Raw genomic sequence first — 16,373 nt, 5'->3', positions numbered from 1 at the left:
TAGTCAACTGCTGGGTGACTCCTCTCAGGGAGCAGTTATAAAAGGTTCCTTTCAGAATGTTCCACAGAGAAGCTGGTCTCCTTTGAGACAGAAAGTGCTTCAGGCCATGAATTGGAGTGCAGATCTCTAATTGCACGTATTAGTGTGGATTGGAAATCATGAAAAACAGAACAGACAGTAGGGTTATTTCACTGATACTGCATCCAGAACTCTGCATCTTTGATTCTAGTTTTAGGTAAGAACACATGGGCTTCTGCCTGTAGTTTCCAACTTACAGGCAAGTTTCCAGTTGGTGATAGGGTGGGAATATCTTAAGGAACTAGGGTCTCAACCTAATCCTCTGAAATCATGCTGTGAATCTCCATAACCATGACATCATTTTGCTGTCATTTTATAACTGAAATTTTACTACTATTATGAATTATTATTCATACTATATGGAATATTGATACGCAGGATATGTGACCCCCAAAAGTACTATGGCACACAAGTTGAGAATCACTGGACTAAACTGCTATTTTAAACAGAAATGTTTCTCAAATACTTTCTAAAATGTACATTGATCATTAAATTTCTTGTGATTTTTCTCATCAATAAAGGCTTTTATTAGAAATAGTCAAGAAAGCTTGCTTTCTTCATATTTATATGAAAATTGGCTTGGTGTCATTAATGACCAATCTCTGCTTAGAAAAAATTTCTACTATACAAAGGCATTGATACAGTAAACACTAGGGGAACTGCACATAGTTAGAATCAGTGCACTTTCAAGGTACAGTGCACTTTCAAGGTACATTGGTATGTATTACATTATAGACTGGAATGAAGTCTCGTGCCAAGAGGTTTCTTTTGCTCAGACATGTATATTCATTTTATAAAGCAGTGCATTTCTCAAGCAAGAGTGTTGTACCATGTCTGTAATTCCACCACTTGAGGGTCTTCTACATTATAACTGTCATGGTTTGGAAGACAAACCAATGCTACACAGTTGTGTACAGGTCGGACTAATGTATCGGTTTGAGTTCCTGTGTGAGACAAATTAAAAGAAGTGTGTATGTATAATGCCTGTGGGTTATTTGCATCCTAGTATTATCACATTGTATGGTGAATATTGCACATGTTAAATGTATGTTATTGATTAGAACACAAAGTTATTACTGAGTTCCACTTTATCAACTATAAGTACCTAGAGAAGTCAGGGTCAGGTATAGCTTTGACTTCTGTCAATCATTTTCCTGTACAATATTCCATACAATGATTTCTTTGGTAACAGGAGCTTTGAGCTCCCATTTTTATCCAGGATTCTAGGATCTCTGCCTTCCCTATAGCAGGAGCTTTTATACCTGCATTGTCTTGGGTCATTAGTGTGCTTTTAGTTTCTTGTGTTGCAGAGTGTCACAAGAGTGTTACATGTATTAATGATACAATAAATATTAAATATGTTCCCATGGTGGCTGGAAAGATAGTTCACTGTTTAACAATATTGTTTCCATACACAGAACACATATGACGTGTAACAATCTTCATTCATTCTATTTCCAGGGAAACTAATACCTTCTTCTGGGTTTTGAAGGTAGCAGTTGTACATGTAGTACTGAGAAATTCATACATAATTTTCAAAGTTTCCTGCTATTGTATAAGGCAAATTGATTTGAAGAACATATTTAGGGCAATACTTAAGCTGTATATTCTTATTTCTTTTGAATTCTGAATATATTATGAGCTGGTCTACAAAACATTTATCCTGATCTTTCTTTGTATTCAGAGTTTTGTAAGTAAAATTAATTGTAAGACGATCAACTGTAACATTTTCCTTTTTTATGTACAGTATTCTACTGAAGATTCCACATGCAAATTACATTCTGCTAAAACAGCTCATCTCCTTGCTATTAAAATGAAAACCTCTACCAGGAATCACTTCGATACCTACATCTTATCTGTCTGCATCGCCCCTCAAGTGCTGTAGGATCCAACTTGCTGAACTCATGATTTGGGAGTGACCTCTCAAAATAGGTAAGGGGATCTGATTATTTCCTTTGGGACATAGTCTTCATTGTGATCCAGGAATTGGGAATGTCTCAGAAAGGTCACTGTATTAAAGGACAAACTAGGATTGCATTCTTCTGGAATTGGAGTGTTTGTTATATAATATACTTTGTGTTCTTTTAGCACTCACTCTTACTTCTGCAAAATAGAATCGTGTATATTTGAATTATTTCAGGTACAGTATAATGTACCTATGTCTTTTTTCTGTAGCTCTTAATTTTACTATAAAGCTGTATGCATTGATATTTTTATTACGTTCATTATTTACTTCATATTATGATTGCAGTACCCTCCTCTAAGTCCCATCCTCAAAACCCTTTCTTCTATCAGTTTAATTTTAAATTAAAACTTTACTTAATTTATATTTATATTTTAATTTTGGGTGGAAGTTTTCAGGGGAAAGAGTAGATGTGGTCAAACTAGAAAAGGAGTTTTACTGGGTGACATGATGAGAAATTCACAGAGACTCAATAAAGACCATGTGTTTTGAAAATGAAAAAAGTTAGACAACCGAAAAAAGACAATAACAAAAGAAGAAAAGAAAGGTAGGATTCTCTTTAACAACTAGCTTCCAGAAATAAGGTCCACAGGAAGGAAGTCATACTCATGTTACTCAAAAAAGTGTAGGATAGGCCAAGAAATAGCTTCCTCAATTTAGAAAATGTCTTAATTTATTAATGTTGCTATGATAAAACACTGATAAAAAGCAACTTACAGAAGATAGGTTACACTTCACAATATACCCCTTGTTACCTGTTAACTATTAAGGAATGTCAGGGCCCAAACAGAAGCAATGTAGGAATCTAGAGGAAAGAACTGAAGAAGAAGGTGTGTAGGAGTGCTGCCTCGTGATCTGCACCTCATACCTTATCTCAATATATCTCAATGGTGGCACCATCCTGAAGATCTTGTCCTTAAAGATCCCATTGTTAATCAGGACAAGATTCCATAGACTTCCCTAGACAATCGGCCAATCTGGTGCTGCAGTTTCTCAACTAAAATTCCTCTTCTCACCAACTTGTCTTAGTCATTTTTCTATTGCATTAATAAAGCACCAAGATTAAAGCAAGCAACTCGTAGAATGAAATATTTATTTTGGACTTAGACATCCAGAGAGATTAATAGCCTTCAAAGCCATGACAGAGGAGCATAGTTGTAGAAAGGACAGATAACCAAGAGGAAGCAAAGAGCTGGTGGCTGTCATCTTAGGCAGAAAACACGAGGTACAGAGAGTACCCTGAAAATGGCACCTGGATTCTGTGACCTTAAATTCTAACCAATGACATATTTCCTTATTGGGAAGCCAAGCCTCTTCAACCACCCAAAAGTTGTCAGAAAGATGGTGTCATATGTTTTGATACCTGCAGTTAAACAGCCATCCCACTCAAAGCATCAAAATAAAACTTTGCCTCATCCCCAGACCCCTGCAAAAAATCACCAATTAAAGAAACCTTGAAAGTCATTACTGTGATCCACCAGTTATTAAGGCAGCATATCAGTTCTGAAATGGTACGTTGCTTTAGTAATTCCCCCATTCTTTGCAATATGTATGAAATTTTAACTAGGTTTACTAAGTTGCAAATAACATAGTGTCTTCATTTCAGACATAGACTTCATTTCAGTTTCATATTTACTTTTCGTAACTGCTACTTTCCTTATCATTTTGGATATCAATGTTTTATTGATTTCAATTTTTTAAAGTATGTGAAATGACAGGAGGAACTTGTTTTGGCCTTGTGGTGTTACAAATATCTACCATACATATCATGATTGACAACTGTGTAGATATATTTGGGTAGAATAACAATATTGTTGTGACCATAATCAAAAGAGATCAGATGACATAAAGACATCAGTAAATACTGCTGGTAAGTCACGGGTTATGAAAAAATAAAATAGATGGCCTCAGGGGGGAAACCACAGATGCTAATACTGCAGAATTAAAGATTTCATATGATGTTCCTCAGGTGGAAGGTCCTACAAGTTAAGAGAACTTTTAATTAGTTAATACAGGGAAGGAACAATGATATCATTCCTTGATTTCATAAATTTGTAAATATCAGAACAGCATTTTAGCATATCATGGTATTAAAGCATTGGAAAATATTTTAAACAACACTTAAATTATATGTGAATATATGTATATATACATAGGTAAGCATATAGACACACATATATACATATGTACATGCATGTATGTATAACAAGAGAACTCTTTTTTTAAACCCTGTAAGAATTCCAGAATATTACTTGCTATATTTCTATCCTTTTCTTCTCATGGTCCATAAGTCATGTAGGATATCTTAGATATGAAATTATTTTTAAAAAGTTCACTTAGGAACAATTATTTGATTTAAAAATGCACTAATCTTACTACAAGATTAAACCATGTGCTAGCAAACTGTGCTGTACAAAACTATACCTGTACAAAAACAATGATGTTTGAGAGATGATCTTGCCAAATGCCTAGCATTTGGTTTAAATATTAAGTTGCACGTAATCCACTACAAGACATATGTGAGAATCTTAACCTGCAATACTATTCAAATTCAGATATAGTGTTAACTCAAGTAATTCTTTATGTAGATAGTAATCAACTCATTTGAATGAAAAATGGAAAATGCATATATACTGAGACTGTACCTTTTACGTATTTGGAGTAAGTATAATTCACATTAATTTTTGAGTGTAAAAGAAAATAAAGTGAATGTATTCCTTGAAAGAAAATATATTTTTCCTGCTTCAGCTCTATAGTGATAAAAACTAAAATTATTATACATTGTCATTCATATTATATTAAGTGCATTAATATTCTCATAGGAGACGATTTTCATTATTTCCATTTGCAGGGAAGTTTGTCTATCAAACATTTAAATTAGAGGTTTTAGTTTTATGCATTTCTTCTGAATTTTGGGTCATATAAATGCATATACATGTATATATAAAATTAGATATCTTATGGTAGAAAGAAAATATAAATACAAAAGTTTCATTTGATTAATACTTGTGTTTGTATGTTTGTGTGTGAGTGTGCATGTTTATCCTTTATTAAATATTAGAAAATATGCTAAAATTTTTAGTGTTACATTATACATTAGATAGTGTGGGAAATATTCTCTGTAGTATCATGTGTCAAAAACATATCACATCTGAAGTTTATGTATATATAACTAATTTTTGAATCAGAGATCATATTGTCATATTGTCTCCTGAATCTGAGACAAGCAGAGGAAGTATCTTCAATTTTGGACCAACATATTGGGTTAAAGGTGTCCAATGCAGAGTTACGTACAACAGTTTACAGACACACACACACACACACACACACACACACACACACACAGAAAGAAGTAATATTCAGGGTATCATGATATAATAGAAATGTCATAAGTCTTGGTAGGATTCTAAAAAAAAGATAGAAGAACACAGAGAGAGCAGGAACAACAAAATAATTTGAAAATAGTATACAATGAAATGACCATGTGGTTTTTTTCTTTGAGTTTGTTTATGTAGTGGATTGCAATAATGGATTTCAAAACACCTGTGGAGAAAACTAAGTGAACAATTATTAGAATTTAAAATTAAACTATGCAAGGCTTGTCCTGAAATCATTTAGAAAAGTTTACCTGCTGTCATTTATGTTACTTGTCCAAAATCCTCAAATGAAATCTTAAATCCAAGGCTTAAACTATGTCTTACCACTCCATTCATTTACCAAGAAAACCCTCGACAGTTGGGTCTGCATGAAGTGGTTATATTTCAAAGCTGTTCACAGGGGTAACAATATGACAGTCCCTACTCATCAAGGCATCAAGATATCAGCTGGGAATTAATTAGCACCCCATTTCTTCAGCCTATGCCATCACATACTAATTAGTCTCCTTATTAATTAATTAATTAATTATGTATGTATGTATGTATGTATGTAGGTATGTATGTATGTATTTGTAGTTCAGTCACATCATTATTTTTTTTAATTTTATTTTCTATATTCTTTGTTCACATTTCAAATGATTTTCCATTTCTCTGGTTCCCTCTCTCCATAAGTCCCATAAGCCCTCTTCCCTCTGCCCATTCCCCAATCAACCCCCTGCCATTTCTCTGTGCCGGTAATCACCTACAATGCTGCATCAAGCCTTTCCAGGACCAGACTCCTATCCTTCTTTCTTCGTGGGAATGATATGAAAGGTGAATTGTGTCTTTTGTATTCAGAGCTTCTGGGCTAATATCCACTTATTAGTGACTGCATTCCATGTGTCTTCTTTTGTGGATGAGTTACCTCACTTAGGATGATATTTTCCAGTTCCAGCCATTTGCCGAGGAATTTCATGAATTCATTGTTTTTAATTGCTGAGTAGTATCCCATTGTGTAAATATACCACATTTTCTGTATCCTTTCCTCCAGTGAGGGACATCTGGGTTCTTTAGAGCTTCTTGCTATTATATTTAAATAAGGCTTCAATGAACATAGTGGAACATGTGTCCTTGTTGCATGCTGGGGAATCCTCTGCGTATATCTCGGGGGTGGTATGGAAGGGTCCTCTAGAAGTGTCATGCCCAGTTTTCTGAGGAACCACCAGAATAATTTCCAGAGTGGTTGTAGCAGTCTGCAATCCCACCAGCAGTGGAGGAGTGTTCCTCTTTCTCCACATCGTTGCCAACACCTGTTTTCTCCTGAGTTTTTAATCTTAGTCATTCTGACTGGTGTAAACTGAAATCTCAGGGTTGTTTTGATTTGCATTTCCCTAATGACTAATGCTGTTGAACATTCCTTAAGGTGCTTCTCAGCCATTCAAAACTCTTCAGGTGAAAATTCTTTGTTTAGCTCTGTACCCCATTTTTAATAGGGTTATTTGAGTCTCTGGAGTATAGGTTCTTGAGCTCTTTGTATATATTGGATATAAATTGTATATGTTGTCTCAAAGCCAGGGCTTGGGCAGAGAAACAGGAACAAAGAAATGCATTACATTGCCACCAGAGAAACTTCAAAGGGAGAACCCAGCTGTAGTTTTCCTCCTCCTAAGTGCAAAATGTTTAAACAATAAACAGAAAATAAAAGTGCAGTTTTAATTGAATCATCTTCCTGCCCCCCAGTGTCCAGGGATAGACAAGTGTAGAGACAAGCCTGGCTTTTCTCTTTCCTACCTGCTTGTTCAACATAAGGAATGGGGTGAACCAAGAAGGGACCAGCTTCCTTTCCTTATAGCTCTACGGCAGTACTTGGAGTCATTCATTCCCACAGCTGCCAGTGTCCCCAGATGTAATTCAGTAATTGGTCAGAGACATTGTTCCTTTCAGCTTGACTTAAGACTAAGAAACCACATCTATCTGTTGATAATATGGCACATATATACTATTTATATAAATATTTCTCTATGTAAAAAAATAGCCAGGCATTGTTTTAATCGGTCAGCCTTTATATGTGACATTGTCATTTTTCTTCATAGCTTTTAGTATTTTGATTCCTCTGCACATGTAATATTTGAGTATTATGTGTCTCCTTAATGTTCTGCATGCTTTTAATACTTTCACAGGTATTTCTTATTTGGGAGAATCTGCTTTTTTACAAATCATATAGAAACAGTTAATTCATTGTATTCAATAGAGTCAGTAAACACTAAGACTAATCTAAGTTCCCTACGTTTTAGTCTTGAGAGTCCCTCCTCTCAGGTCTCTGATACATTCTAGAGGTTCCTCTTAACTTCCAACTTCCCAAGGTTGCCTGTTTGCATTCGTTTTGCTGGCAATCAGCATCTCATTTCCTCTTTCCTGGACCCCCTCCCTGAAAGTCACATAAGCCCTCTTCCCTCCCCTCTGTTCCCCAATCAAACCCCTCCTGCGTCCCTGTCCTGATATTCCCCTACACTGCTGCATTGAGCTTTTCTAGGACCAGAGGCCACTCAATCTTTATTCTTGGACATCATTTGATATGTGAATTGTGTCTTGGGTATTCCAATCTTCTGAGTTATATCCACTATTCAGTGAGTGCATACCATGTTGGTTCTTTGGTGACTGGGTTACCTCACTTAGGATGATGTTTTCCAGTTCCATGAATTTGCCTAAGAATTTAATGAATATATTGTTTTTAATAGCTGAGTAGTATTCCATAATGTAAATATACCACATTTTCTGTATCCATAGTTCCATTGATGGACATCTGTGTTATTTCCAGATTCTGACTATTATAAATGAGGCTGCTATGAACATAGTAGAACATGTGTCTTTCCTTATTACAAGCTGGGAAATCCTCAGGGTATACGAAAAATAGTGGTAGCCTTTTTAACAAATAGTGCTGGTTCAACTGTGGAGGTCACCATGCAGAAGAATGCAAATTGATCCATTCTTATCACCTTGTACTAAGCTTAAGTCAAGTGAATCAAGAGTCCCCACATAAAACCAGACAGGCTGAAACTAATAGAAAAGAAACTGGGGAAGAGCCTTGAGTTCATGGGCACAGGGGAAATTTTCCTGGACAGAACACTAATAGCTTATGCTGTAATATGAAGAATTGACAAATAGGACCTCATAAAATTACAAAGTTTCTGTAAGGCAAAAGACACAGTCAATTGGACACAATGGCAACCAACAAATTGGAAAACATCTTTACCAACCTTACATTCAACAGAGGACTAGTATCCAATATTATACAAAGAAATCAAGAAGTTAGGCTCCAGAGACCCAAATAACCTTATTAAAAAGTGGGATACAGAGTTAAACAATGAATTCTTGCCTTAGGAATATTGAAAGGCTGAGAAGGACCTAAAGAAATGATCAACATCCTAGTCATCAGACTAAAGAACCCTGAGATTTCACCTAACCCCAGTCAGAATGGCTAAGATCAACAACTCAGGAGACAGCAGGTGCTGGGGAGGATGTGGTGAAAGAGGAACACTCCCCCACTGCTGGATGGATTGCAAGCTGGTACAATCACTCTGGAAATCAGTCTGCTGGTTCCTCAGAAAATGGCTTAATTCCTCCTCTTCTTGAACAGGTATTATTACTGATATCTATCTATCTATCTATCCATCCATCCATCCTTCCATCCATCCATCCATCCATCCATCCATCCATCCATCCATCCATCCATCTATCTATCTCTCTCTCCCTCCCTCTCTCTCTCTCTCTCTCTCTCTCTCTCTCTCTCTCTCTCTCTCTCTCTCTCTCTCTCTCTATTTCTAGCTATCTATTTACCTATACATACATATATTTCATACATTATATATATATATCATCTATCATATCACACATATTTTTATGAAAATATGTTATTTAATAAAAATGTCTATGGTTCAATAATTGTTAAAATAATACAATTTTAAAGCTAAAAGACTGAAGGACATGAAATGCACTTGTAACTTTGTCAGTTATAGCATGAGACTTTGAATCTTGGCATCACAATGGCCTGTCACCCTGACTACTAAAGAATCCGCAGACTTATTGGTTGGCTTACCAACTGCAGTCTTCAGTATGGTATTTAGTGCCAAGAAGGAAAGTGATCATTTCACATCCATTGATTGGTTCTCAATTCCAGGGTGCACTGTAAACGTATGTATATAATAACTAATTTGATTCTTATGATAGTCTAATGGAATCAGGAAGTGTTCCATCTTGATTCTCCAGATCTAGAAAACTAGATATTAACTTGGCAGTTTCTTCATGGAAAGCTACACAGTAGCAATATTCAGTACCATTTCCCTAAAGAAACAAAATTATCAAGTAAGGAGAGCTAAGCTTTGAGCTTCCAGGAGAATGCTTTCTATAAGTCTTCAAAAAATACCTATTGAGAGCATGAGACAGGAGTATTTTTCTAGACTAACTTTTTTACCCACTATGAACACAAACTTTTCTTGTAAACTGGTCAAACTTCAATCTAAAAGCTATGAATGCTTCGGTTTTCAGCAAATTGTTATTGTTTTCATGATATGTTGTGATCTAAAAAACGTTTTAAAAAATTTAATGTCATTCAAATAGACAGGTATCATTTTCCACATATGTTAATTTACTTTTAATATTTAATATCATGAAAGTGAATTGGTATTATTTTTCCAAATTTTCTGTACATTACTGTTTGATGTTTGTGATAACCATTGACTGCTGTTCCTCCTGTCTCCTCTAATCTCATGGCTCTTAAATGTTTTCTACGTAAAAGCTGGTGTCTATCTACATATTCTTTGTAACATATGTCCTATGTTTTGAATAGCTTTATATTCACTTAATATATGTTTTAATATTCAAATTGTATGAGCAGGGTAGAGTAAAGAACCAATGAAAGAGTAGCTATCAATCTGTCTATTGCTCTATCATCCATTTGTCTCTATATTCTATCTCTCATCTATATAAATTTCATATATATATATATATATATATATATATATATATATATATATATATATAGCTGTGAAAATATGTGATTCCTCACAAAGATGTATGGTTCAACACTGCTCAGTGCAGCAGTGTAGGAGAATACCATAACTAAGGTTCAGCCTCACAGCAGTCAGAATGTCTAAGATCAAAAACTGAAGAATATGTGTGAATACTACTTTTTAAGGAAATACAGTGTTGTACAGTAAAGACAACCACGAATGAATTAGATATACTTAATCTGGACGAGAAGAAATATCGCATTATGCGAAATTATCTTGTTTTTCCTATACAACACGTTGTAACTCTATGTGCTTTGGTGTTGCGTGTATTTCTAAGCGTGTATCTTCCACAGAGATGCACTGTACAATTTTCTGTCTGATGAATATGTGCGAATACCACATTTATAGAAACACAGTGTTGCAGAGTAAAGACAACCATGATGTTTTAGAAATACTTAATCTGGATGAGAAGCAATCCCTCATTTTTCGAAATTATCTTGTTTTTCCTAAACAACATGTTGTATATCTAGGTGCATTGGTGTTGCGTGTATGTCTTAGCATGTATATTCCACAGAGAATGCACTGTACACTTTTCTCTAAAAAGAATATGTGCAAATACCACATTTTAAGTAAATACGGTGTTGCAGAGTAAAGACAAACACAAATGTATTAGAAATACTTAATTGCGCATGATGAAAAATCAGTATGCAAAATTATTGTGTTTTTCCTAAACAACATGTGTTAACTCTATTTGCTTTGGTGTTGCGTGTATGTCTAAGAATTTATCTTCCACAGAGAATGCACTGAACAACTTTATCTCGAAAGTATATAGGCGAATATGATATTTTAAGGAAATAAAATGTTGCATAGTAAAGGCAACCACGAATGTATTAGAAATACTTAATCTGGACGAGAAGAATTCCCACTTCTTGCAAAATTATCTTGTTTTTCCTAAACAACACGTTGTAACTCTATGTGCTTTAGTTTTGGTTGTGTGTCTGAGCTTGTATCTTCCACAGAGAATGCACTGTACAATTTTCTCTTGGAAGAATATGTGCAACTACCACATTTTAAGGAAATACAGTGTTGCAGAGTAAAGACAACCACGAATGTTTTAGAAATACTTAATGTGGATGAGAAGAAATCCCTCATTTTGAGAAATTATCTTGTTTTTCCTAAACAACAAGTTGTAAATCTATGTACTGTGGTGTTGCAAGTATGTCTAAGCGTGTCTTCCACAGAGAATGCACTGAACAGTTTTATCTGGAAAGTATATGGGCAAATTCCACATTTTAAGGAAATACAGTGTTGCAGAGTAAAGACATCCATGAATGTTTTAGAAATACTTAATCTGGACAAGAAGAAAACCCTCATTGTGGGAAATTATCTAGTTTTTCATAAACAACACGTTGTAACTCTATGTGCTTTAGTTTTGGTTGTGTGTCTGAGCTTTTATCTTCCACAGAGAATGCACTGTACAATTTTCTCTTGGAAGAATATGTGCGAATACCACATTTTAAGGAAATACAGTGTTGCAGAGTAAAGACAACCACGAATGTTTTAGAAATACTTAATGTGGACGAGAAGAAATCCCTCATTTTGAGAAATTATCTTGTTTTTCCTAAACAACAAGTTGTAAATCTATGTACTGTGGTGTTGCAAGTGTGTCTAAGCGTGTCTTCCACAGAGAATGCACTGAACAATTTTATCTGGAAAGTATATGGGCAAATCCCACATTTTAAAGAAATACATTGTCGCAGAGTAAAGACATCCATGAATGTTTTAGAAATACTTAATTTGGACAATAAGAAAACCCTCATTGTGCGAAATTATCTTGTTTTTCCTAAACAACACGTTGTAACTCTTTGTGCTTTAGTTTTGGTTGTGTGTCTGAGCTTGTATCTTCCACAGAGAATTCACTGTACAATTTTCTCTTGGAAGAATATGTGCGAAGACCACATTTTAAGGAAATACAGTGTTGCAGAGTAAAGACAACCACGAATATTTTAGAAATACTTAACCTGGATGAGAAGAATTCCCACATCTTGCAAAATTATCTTGTTTTTCCTAAACAACACGTTGTAACTCTATGTGCATTAGTTATTGTTGTGTGTCTGAGCTTGTGTCTTCCACAGAGAATGCACTGTACAATTTTCTCTTGGAAGAATATGTGCGACTACCACATTTCAAGAAAATACAGTGTTGCAGAGTAAAGACAACCATGAATGTTTTACAAATACTTAATATAGACGAGAAGAAATCCCTCATTTTGAGAAATTATCTTGTTTTCCTAAAAAACACGTTGTAATTCTATGTGCTTTGGTCTTGCATGTATGTCTAAGCGTGTATCTTCCACAGAGAATGCACTGTACAATTTTTTCTTGGAAGGATATGTGTGAATACCACATTTGAAGGAAATACAGGGTTGCAGAGTAAAGACAAACACAAATGTTTAAAAATATGTAATCTGGACGAGAAGCAATCCCTCATTTTGCGAAGTTATCTTGTTTTTCCTAAACAAAACGTTGTAACTCTATGTGCTTCTGTACTGCATGTATGGCTACGCGTGTATCTTCCACAGAGAATGCACTGTACATCTTTCTCTCTGAAGATTATGTGCGAATACCACATTTTAAGGAAATACAGTGTTGCAGAGCAAAGACAAACAGGAATGTATTAGAAATACTTAATTGTGACAAAAAAATCCCACAGTGTGCGAAATTATCTTGTTTTTCCTTAACAACACGTGGTAAATCTATGTGCTTTGGTGTTGCGTGTATGTCTAATCGTGTATCTTCCACAGAAAATGTAGTGTACAGTTTTCTTTCTGAACTATATGTGTGAATACTACATTTTAAGGAAATACAGTGTTGCAGAATAAAGACAACCACAAATGTATTAGAAATACTTAATCGCGACGAGAAGAAATCTCGCATTGTGCGAAATTATCTTGTTTTTCCTAAACAACACGTTGTAACTCTATGTTCTTTGGTGTTGCGTGTATATCTAAGCATGTATCTTTTACGGGGAATGCACTGCACAGTTTTCTCTCAGAATAATATATGCTAATACCATATTTAAAGAAATACAGGGTTGCAGAAAAAAGACATCCATGAATGTTTTAGAAATACTTAATCTGGACAAGAAGAAAACCCTCATTTTGCGAAATTATCTTGTTTTCCTAAACCACACGTTGTAACACTAAGTGCTTTGGAGTTGTGTGTGTGTCTAAGTGTGTATCTTCCACAGAGAATGCACTGTACAGTTTTTTCTTGGAAGGATCTATGCGAATACCACATTTTAAGGAAATACAGGGTTGCAGAGTAAAGACAACCACGAATGTTTAAAAATACATAATCTTGATGAGAAGAATTCCCTCATTTTGCATAATTATCTTGTTTTTCCTAAACAACATGTTGTAACTCTATGTGCTTCTATTGTGCACGTATGTCTACGCATGTATCTTCCACAGAGAATGCACTGAACGACTTTCTCTCTGAAGAATATGTGCGAATACCACATATTAGGAAATACAGTGTTGCAGAGTAAAGACGAACTGGAAAGTATTAGAAATACTTAATTGCGACTAAAAGAAATCCCACAGTGTGCGAAATTATCGTGTTTTTCCTTAACAACACGTGGTAAATCTATATTGAATGTATATGTGCAAATACGATATTTTTAGAAATACAGTGTTGCAGAGTAAAGACAACCACAAATGTATTAGAAATACTTAATCTGGACAGGATGAAATCCCGCATTGTGAGAAATTATATTGTTTTTCCTAAACAACACGTTTTAACTCTATGTGCTTTTGTGTTGCGTGTATGTCTAAGAATGTATCTTCCACTAGAATCCACTGTACAATTTTCTCTCTTAAGAATATGTGCGAATACCATATTTTAAGGAAGTACAGGGTTGCAGAATAGAGACAACCATGAATATCTTAGAAATACTTAATCTGAACAAGAAAAAAATCCCTCATTGTGCGACATTATCTTGTTTTTCCCAAACAACACATTGTAACTCTATGTACTTTTGTGTTGAATGTATATCTAAGCATATATCTTCCATAGAGAATATACTGTACACTTTACTCTCAGAAGAATATGTGTGAATACAACATTTTAAGGAAATACAGGGTTGCAGAGTAAAGACAACCATGAATGTTTTGGAAATACTTAATTGTGATCACAAGAAATCACTCATTGTGCGAAATTAAATAGTTTTTCCTAAACAGCACATTGTAACTCTATGTGCTTTTGTGTTGCATGTATATCTAAGTGTATACCTACCAAAGAGAATGCACTGTACAGTTTTTTTTTCCTCTGGAGTATATGTGCGAATATCATATTTTAAGGAAATACAATGTTGCAGAGTAAAGACAACCACAAATTTGTTAGAAATACTTAATGTGGATGAAAGAAATTGTGCATTACATGAAATTATCTTGTTTTTCCTAAACAACACGTTGTAACTCCATGTGCTTTGGTGTTACGTGTATGGCTAAGCGTTTATCTTCCACAGGGAATGCACTCTACAATTTTTCTCGGAAGAATATGGGGGTATACCGCATTTTAAAGAAATACAGGGTTGCAGAGTAAAGACAAACATGAATGTTTTAGAAATTCTTAATCTGGACGAGAAGAAATCCCTCATTTTGCAAAATTATCTTGTTTTTCCTAAACAATACATTGTAACTCTATGTGCTTTGGTGTTGTGTGTATGTCTAAGCGTGTATCTTCCTCAGGGAATGCACTGTACAATTTTCTCTCTGAAGAATATTTGCAAATACCACTTATTAAGGAAATACATTCTTGTAGAGTAAAGACAACCATGAATGTATTAGATATACTTAATATGGACGAGAAGAAATCTCGCATTGTATGAAATTATCTTGTTTTTCTTAAACAACACGTTGTAACTCTATGTGCTTTGGTGTTCCGTGTATTTCTAAGCGTGTATCTTCCACAGAGATGCACTGTACAATTTTCTGTCTGAAGAACATGTGCGAATACCACATTTAAAGAAATACAGTGTTGCAGAGTGAAGACAACCATGATGTTTTAGAAATACTTAATCTGAATGAGAAGAAATCCCTCATTTTTCGAAATTATCTTGTTTTTCCTAAACAACAAGTTGTAAATCTAGGTGCTTTGGTGTTGCGTGTATGTCTAAGCATGTATCTTCCACAGAGAATGCACTGTACAGTTTTCTCTCAAAAGAATATATGCCAATACCACATTTTAAGGAAAAACAGGGTTGCAGAGTAAAGACAAACACGAATGTATTAGAAATACTTAATTGCGCATGATGAAATCCCTCAGTGTGCAAAATTATCGTGTTTTTCCTAAACAACATGTGGTAACTCTATTTGCTTTGGTGTTGCGTGTATATCTAAAAATTTATCTTCCACAGAGAATGCACTGAACAGTTTTATCTCGAAAGTATATAGGTGAATACGATATTTTAAGGAAATACAATGTTGCATAGTAAAGACAACCACGAATGTATTAGAAATATTTAATCTGGACGAGAAGAATTCCCACATCTTGCAAAATTATCTTGTTTTTCCTAAACAACACGTTGTAACGCTATGTGCTTTAGTTTTGGTTGTGTGTCTGAGCTTGTATCTTCCACAGAGAATGCACTGTACAATTTTCTCTTGGAAGAATATGTGTGAATACCACATATTAAGGAAATACAGTGTTGCAGAGTAAAGACAACCACGAAGGTTTTAGAAATACTTAATCTGAACGAGAAGAATTCCCACATCTTGCAAAATTATCTTGTTTTTCCTAAACAACACATTGTAACTCTATGTGCTTTAGTTTTGGTTGTGTGTCTGATCTTGTATCTTCCATAGAGAATGCACTGTACAATTTTCTCTTGGAAGAATATGTGCAAATAATACATTTTAAGGAAATACAGTGTTGCAGAATAGAGACAACCACGAATATTTTAGAA

The sequence above is a fragment of the Apodemus sylvaticus genome, chromosome 17, assembly GCF_947179515.1.
Source record: "Apodemus sylvaticus chromosome 17, mApoSyl1.1, whole genome shotgun sequence".
Taxonomy (NCBI): Eukaryota; Metazoa; Chordata; class Mammalia; order Rodentia; family Muridae; genus Apodemus; species Apodemus sylvaticus.
The sequence above is the reverse complement of the archived record's forward strand: the minus strand, read 5'-3'. Positions refer to the sequence as shown.